Source organism: Tiliqua scincoides, chromosome 2, assembly GCF_035046505.1.
Source record: "Tiliqua scincoides isolate rTilSci1 chromosome 2, rTilSci1.hap2, whole genome shotgun sequence".
NCBI classification, from domain to species: Eukaryota; Metazoa; Chordata; class Lepidosauria; order Squamata; family Scincidae; genus Tiliqua; species Tiliqua scincoides.
This window is the reverse complement of record NC_089822.1, coordinates 16372755-16379563: the sequence shown is the minus strand read 5'-3', so window position 1 is coordinate 16379563 and position 6809 is coordinate 16372755.

The window sequence follows — 6809 nt, the reverse complement described above, 5'->3', positions numbered from 1 at the left end:
GGGCTTTCTCCCAGAAAGTGTGCATAGGATTGTAGCCTAAGAGCCCGACCCGGTGCCTGTCTACTCAGAAGTAAGTGCCATTAAAGTCAGTGTGTCTTGCTCGCAGGAAGGTGTGGCCAGGATCGCAGCCTAAACTCTTCCTGAAGGCTTGAATCCCTCCAGGCCGGGGGCGTGGGGATCCTCCAGCCGGGGAAGCCCCCTGAAGGTTCGTGTGGTTTTGTCCCGAACCCCCGCGGAGGTTTGCGTGGCTTGAGCTGGCTTGGGAATCCATCAGCAGCCCCCCAACTCCCGGTCCCCTTCGCTGCAGCCGAGCCGCTTCCCTTTCAAACCAGCGCGGCAGTGGCGTAGCTAGAGGGGGGCCCAAGCGCTAAGTTTTGCGGGGGTCCTCACCTCGGCGTGCAAAGGGCCCTCCCCATCCCCTTCGGAGCGTATCGTGTGACGGGAGCTCCGCCCGGAATGGCTCTGAAGGGGAGGGGCCGCTTTCACGCCGTGGTGTGGCTCCCTGCAAAACTTAGTGCTTTGCCCCCCCTCTAGCTACGCCACTGCTGCGCTGGTTTCCTTGGGGGGTGAGTGTGGATGCTGTGGATCTGGATTCTTAGGGAAGGGGGTGTGCAAACGCACACACCCCCAAAATGGAATCCCAGGAGGAGGAGATCCTTCCACCATCTCGCCCCACGGCGCCTCTTCGGCAAGGGGGCGTAGAAGGGTAGTTGCGAGTCTGTTGTGCAACAGTTTTGGGCGGAGGGGGCGCATAAGGCTTGACTGCAGAGGGTGACCCCAAATCTCAAGCACCAGAGCTGGGTGCCTGGGAAGGATCTCTCCTTGAGGGTCTCCTTGGATAGCGCCCAAAGGAGGAAAATGCGGGAGGGGTTCCCCAGGTTCCTACTCGCCTGTCGCCTGAGTGCTGCCGAAAGTGTGCCCTGCGCAATGTTATCTGATTCTTGAAGCGCGCAGAAATTTGGGGGGGGGGCGGCAAGTGGGGCTGACCCTGGGGACGTGCGCAATAAGACTCCTCCGAGCATGTGCAGAGTGCCTCGGGCTCAGTGTTTAGAGAGACCTCCATCCAGGTCGCCTCTCGTTTGAAACGGCAAGACCCACCCAGGCAAGGAGGTGCCACGCGGGTTCGTGTCGTCTAGTCGCAGGCTGGCGGGAAGAGGAGTCAAGAGGCCAACTTTTCTCAGACCACAAACTAGTTTGAGTCCCAGCCTGGGGACACCTTGGGGACTAGAAGCATAAGCGGGGGCTCAGAGTCCGATCCTATGCCTGTCTACTCAGAAGTCCCATTATAGTCAATGGGGCTTACTCCCAGGAAAGTGTGGCTAGGATTGCAGCCTCAAACTGCCCCCTGCCGCCTGTCAGCGCCGCAGCCTCTCCTTTGACTGCCGCCAGCCGATCCCTGGCGAGCCCCGAGAGCGCTCAGCAAACGCTCGTCAGGCTTTCCCAAGACTGGATGGCCCAGGCCCAGAGTGGGATCATGCAAACAGTGGCGTAGCCGGGGAGGGGCGCGAAGCACTAAGTTTTGCGCCCCCTGTCCGGAATTGCTCAGAAGGGGAGGGGGAGGGACTGCTTGCACGCCGCGGGGAGGCTCCCTGCAAAACTCAGTGCTTTGCCCTCCTCTTGCTACGCCACTGGGGCAAACGTTCCTATGGATTGATCAATGCAGGGGAGTTCATCTAACTACAAATTGGTTTGAAGCAGCAAAAGGCAGAGCAGGAGATGATCTCGATGGAGCTTCCCCTCCCCCCCCCGGAAAAGCCGGGCAGCGGTAGCCGCCGGTCGCAAAACGCGGCCCCACTTGCTCCAGAAAGCCGACTTCAGGCGGGGCTGTGCGGTTTCTACAGCGACCTCTAGGCGCACAGTCCTTTACTAGGTCCCTGCCCCGAGGGTGTTGCAAATGTGATTCAACACATGGGTGACAAGAGGAGGAGGAAGGGTGGGAAACTAAAGTGCCAGCTCAGCCTTGTTGCTGGAGGCTTCCCCAATAAAGATCCGGATGCAACGGGACTTACTCCTGAGTAAGGGTGTCTATACGATCGCTGCCTTGAGCCGACCTGTGCCTTGGGGGAGTGAGACCCAGGCTGTCCTTCTGGGAGATGATGACTTTTGCACTTGGTTCTTGCTTGGGTGGTACCTGGGCTCTCATCGCGGAGAGACTGGCCTGTGCAAAAGAGCAGAGGAATAATTCGGGTTGAGCTTTGAAAGGCAGCATCCTTCGCAGTGAGGCTTGGCTTTCCCAGAAGTTAAACATCCCTTAGTCTAGAAATCCGGGAAAGCGAAGGAACCGGGAAATAGAGGCCGGTTTATACTGCCCTCTAGCGACCAGTTGGAAATAGCAAGTTCACAGGGGTCATAGAACTCCTCTGCAGAATGTCCCTCTTTGCTTTAATCTGGCTTCAATCCTAGCTAGGCATACTTTCCTGGGAGTAAACCCCTTTGAATGAGATGGAACTTACTTCTCTGGATGCCTCGAATTGTGCTCTTGAGATCCAAGCTGTAAGATAGGGATGGAATGGCTCTTGAATGCGTTCAGCTCCCTACTTGCTTAGCAGTGTAATGTAAGAGCTGTAATGTTAGAGCAAGGACGTCAAACTCGTTTCATATGAAGGGCCAAAGTCAGCATTTATGCTGTCTGCTGAGAACTGGAAGTGATGTCATTAAAAGGAAGTGACATCATTAAGCAGATGATGGCCAGAAGTAAGCCCTTTATTCTCACCTGGAAATTCATTAGCTGCAAATGACAGAAGAGAAAAAGTATAAATCATATTTTCAAGATATGAGAGAGCCCAGTTAACAGGCTGGGAGAGCCCAATTATAACGGAGGCCAGATGAATTGCTACCAGGGGCTGCGCTTGTTTGACACCCCTGTATTAGAGAATCTGGCTTCTGGCAGATGCAGTGGCCAGGTGCCCTGGGCATGCAGGAACACCTGCTGGTGGAACCCCTTTTAAAAAAATATTCTTTTAGTGACAGCTTGCTGTGTGCCACTGGTGAATTTAAGGACACTTCTCAACTGATGAAATGGCAAATATTCTCCCCCTAAACACACACACACACCAGCACCATATATAAATAATGGGCAATTTCATATTCGTTGAAAATGTGCACCTGATTTGATCTCACATTTTCACATTTACAACTTTAAAATGTAATATGTGAAGAGGAGAGCTTTTCTTTTAATGGCAGGTCATCATTCCATGGGTCAGGCCTGCTCCCTCATATGTAGCTGCTTTAGATGGACTGGCGCTCAGTGTTGTAGTGTCCCACCAACTGGTTGCAACTGGACAGCAATTCAAGCAGGGGGCCTTTCCCAGCCCTACCTGGAGATGTTAGAAAATGTGGAACCTGTACAAAGCAGGTGCTCCACCAGTAAGTTTTTGGCTTTTATACCTGAAGAGGTCCCTCTGGCAGTATTCTCCTGGAATTGATTCTATATATGGTGGCTTCTTGTTCTATTGCTTGGATTGAATAAAGGAAACAGCTAGCTCATACTCTTAGAAAGCAACCAGCACTATCACGTACTAGGGAAAAATTGCATTGATCAAATATTAGGCGTGCAGCATTCATCAGCTGGCTCCACGCCCTAACTATACAAACTATTGATTAATGGAACCAGTTGACCAAGAAAGCAATGGCATTTCTTTCAGCTGACTTTTCAGTCTAAGTGCAAAGATAATGCAAAGAAGTTGGTATGTTTCAATATTTGAGGTCCTTTCTGGCTGTTTTTAATTTTCATATCAGATAGTTTGAAGGGAGACTGCCTCCAAGTCAGTCTAGACTATGACTATAATGCACAAATCAATTATATAACACCTGGGCTTTGGATATGTGGATTCCAAATGCTTAGCTGTCAGGTTTACTTTAGGGCTAAGGTACTATCCCACATTCACTGGGATGTCTGAGCATATCCTAAGGCTTGTAATAAAGACTTGGAATGGGTATATTATTATTATTATTAACAGTATTTATATACCGCTTTTCAACTAAAAGTTCACAAAGCAGTTTACAGAGAAAAATCAAATAACTAAATGGCTCCCAGTCCCAAAAGGGCTCACAATCTAACAAGATGCAAATGAATACCAGCAGACAGCCACTAGAACAGACAGTGCTGGGGTGAGGTGGGCCAGTTACTCTCCCCCTGCTAAACAAAAGGAGCACCCACTTGAAAAAGTGCCTCTTACCCAATTAGCAGGGGTATAGGTGATTGCCTTTGATTTGTCTGCAGCCTAAAAGCACCCTTCTGCGGTTCCTTCATTCAGATAGGGTGTTTCAGTGATGTTTCTGAATACAGAGTAACGAAATGGTGGTTTAATTAAGCCATTTCGGCCAATGTTGCATATATGCAACAGTGATCAAATGTGTACACCTGTGCACTGGGCAAAAATGGGTTAAGCAGGGAATGTGTGGGTGTGACTCCATGTATGCTGCATGAAGGCAGTGGCATAACTAGATGGGGTGCAAAGCACTAAGTTTTGCAGAGTGCCTCCCCAAGGCATGAAAGCAGCCCTCCTCCCCTTAAGAGCCATTCTGGGCTGGGAGAGCAAAAAGAGGCTTATGTCTAGGTTTTGGTCCCCCCTGCCCAGAATGGCTCTGAGGGGGAAGGGCCACTTGCACACCATGGGGAGGTCCCTGCAAAACTTAGTGCTTTGCATCCCCTCTAGCTACACACCTGCATGAAGGTCTTCTCATATTCCTTTGTTTCCAAGAAATATCATAAGGGATTGGAGAATGTCCGTTTCTTCCATTCGGATCCTGAACATATTGCATGGAAACTTATTTCCAAGTAATTTGTGCAGGATTGAAATAGGACAGCAGGCAACTAAAATGGGCAAAAGCCCTGCAGAAATTTTAACAGAGGGCAACCATCTACAAAATAACACTAGCATGGGTTACAGTTGCTACTCGTCAGGTAAAAATTCCTTCATTGCTGTTCTCTGTGCTGTGTAAAGTTTTGTTACACAGAATTACTTCCTGCTATCAGTATCTTTGGGGTGGGGGAGATCTGATCTCATTGACTTTGATGGGGCATATACACAAACAGGTTGTCATTTCCTCTCTCAGGTAAATGTAGTTTTGTTAGTCACAGCTGAGGGCTTTTATTCTCAGCTCACCTGCCAAACTACAGTCCCCAGGATTCTTTTGGGTGATGGCTAAATGGGATAGACTTTTTATAAATTTGTAGTAAAACAAATTATCTTAGTCTGATGATTCATCTACCACCCAGTAAATGAGACGTACTGGGAATTTAAATCAGCTTAGAAAGGCAGTGATTTCCAACATTTTTCTTCTCATGACACACAGACCTCTATGATCTTCGTTGTGGTCCTCACCTCTTGTGATGTTGCTTCTGGAAGACTTTCCTGGGTTCTGCAGCTCTGTATCTAGGTTGTCCCTCTTCCTCTAGCGGAGGAAGAAGCACAGGCAATTCATTACTACAGACAGTTGCCCTAGAAACAGGGCTGCAGAACCCTAGAAGAGTTTTTCAGTCACTCTTGTTTCTGAAAAAGAGGCTGAGACCAACCAATCTCAGCACAGAGGCTGTCTTCACTGCAAAAGTTTAAAGCAGCTTCTACACAAATCGATCTACACAGGACTATATAGCTAGTATTGGCTCGGCTGACTCAGTTTCTCTGATGCATTCTAGTCATCATTCATACCGAGGCTTATCATAAAATAGTATGAGTGACTCAAAAGCTCACCCTCTCCCTGACCCTTTTAAATCCATTTGTAAAATGGATCACAGTGTCTGGAAACTTCTCCATTTCACTTGACCATCAGTTCCTTAAGACAATCAAGACAAAGTCTAAGACTGGCTGCCAGTAGAGAAGTTCATATGGGGCTTATTTTTACAGTGGCATTCTGGGGGGAGGAGTGCACAGTGCTGAGTTTTGCAGGTGCCTCAACGTGCCATGTAAGCGGACCCTCCCCCTTGCCTACAGAGCCATTCCAGATGGTGAGGGCAACGCAGAGGTATCTCCTCGAGGTTCCTCCTGGAACCTTATTCACTATAGTAATTACAGATAAACAGAACTGGGGAGGAAGAGGTGAGTGAAGGTCAGGTGGCCTCATTGATGCAAGGGTGGGCACCAGGATGCAGGTCTCTTGTTGTCCTGTGTGCGCCCTAGAGCATTTGATGGGCCACTGTGATATACAGGAAGCTGCACTAGATGAGCCTATGGCCTGATCCAGCAGAGTTGTTCTTATGTTCAGTTAAAGCTACAGCCTACGTTCTTAGCAGGCAAAGTGCTGATGTTATGATCAAATGATGCAGATGCTTGTTGAGGTATAGCTGGTTTATTATCAGTGCTGTCTGTGCCACTGTCCAGTAGGTACTGTACCTTTCTTTCCAAGGGAAGAAACTGGGGCCAGTTTGTGGTGTTCATTTTAAGTGTGGAAAATGCCATAGGGCTGACGGTTAAGAAGCTTCTCACTTCTTGCTGTGTGTGTCTCAGTGTACATCTAAAGGGTTTCAAAGCACTCATTTTGAACAGTATGCTTCCAAGATCCCAAGCCAGTACTGCAACCCACTACTTGGAAGGAGAATTACAGTGAGACTAATTAGAGCAAATGTGCATTTGAAACCTTGTAGGGGGAAAAAGCGATGCTTACGTGTTACATGTAGTTTAGGCCCATCTAATTGGTTCAGGATGTCCTGCCAATCGGGTTAAATCCCAACGTCTCATCTTCAATGGGTTGCGGATGAGGCTGTAATCCGGTTGAAATCCAAGCGCTGTGGGAAGTGTCAGGTCTCAAGGTAGTTTAGGATTCATTTGTGTCCTTTGCCTTAAAAGCCCTAATCCAAACTACACCCG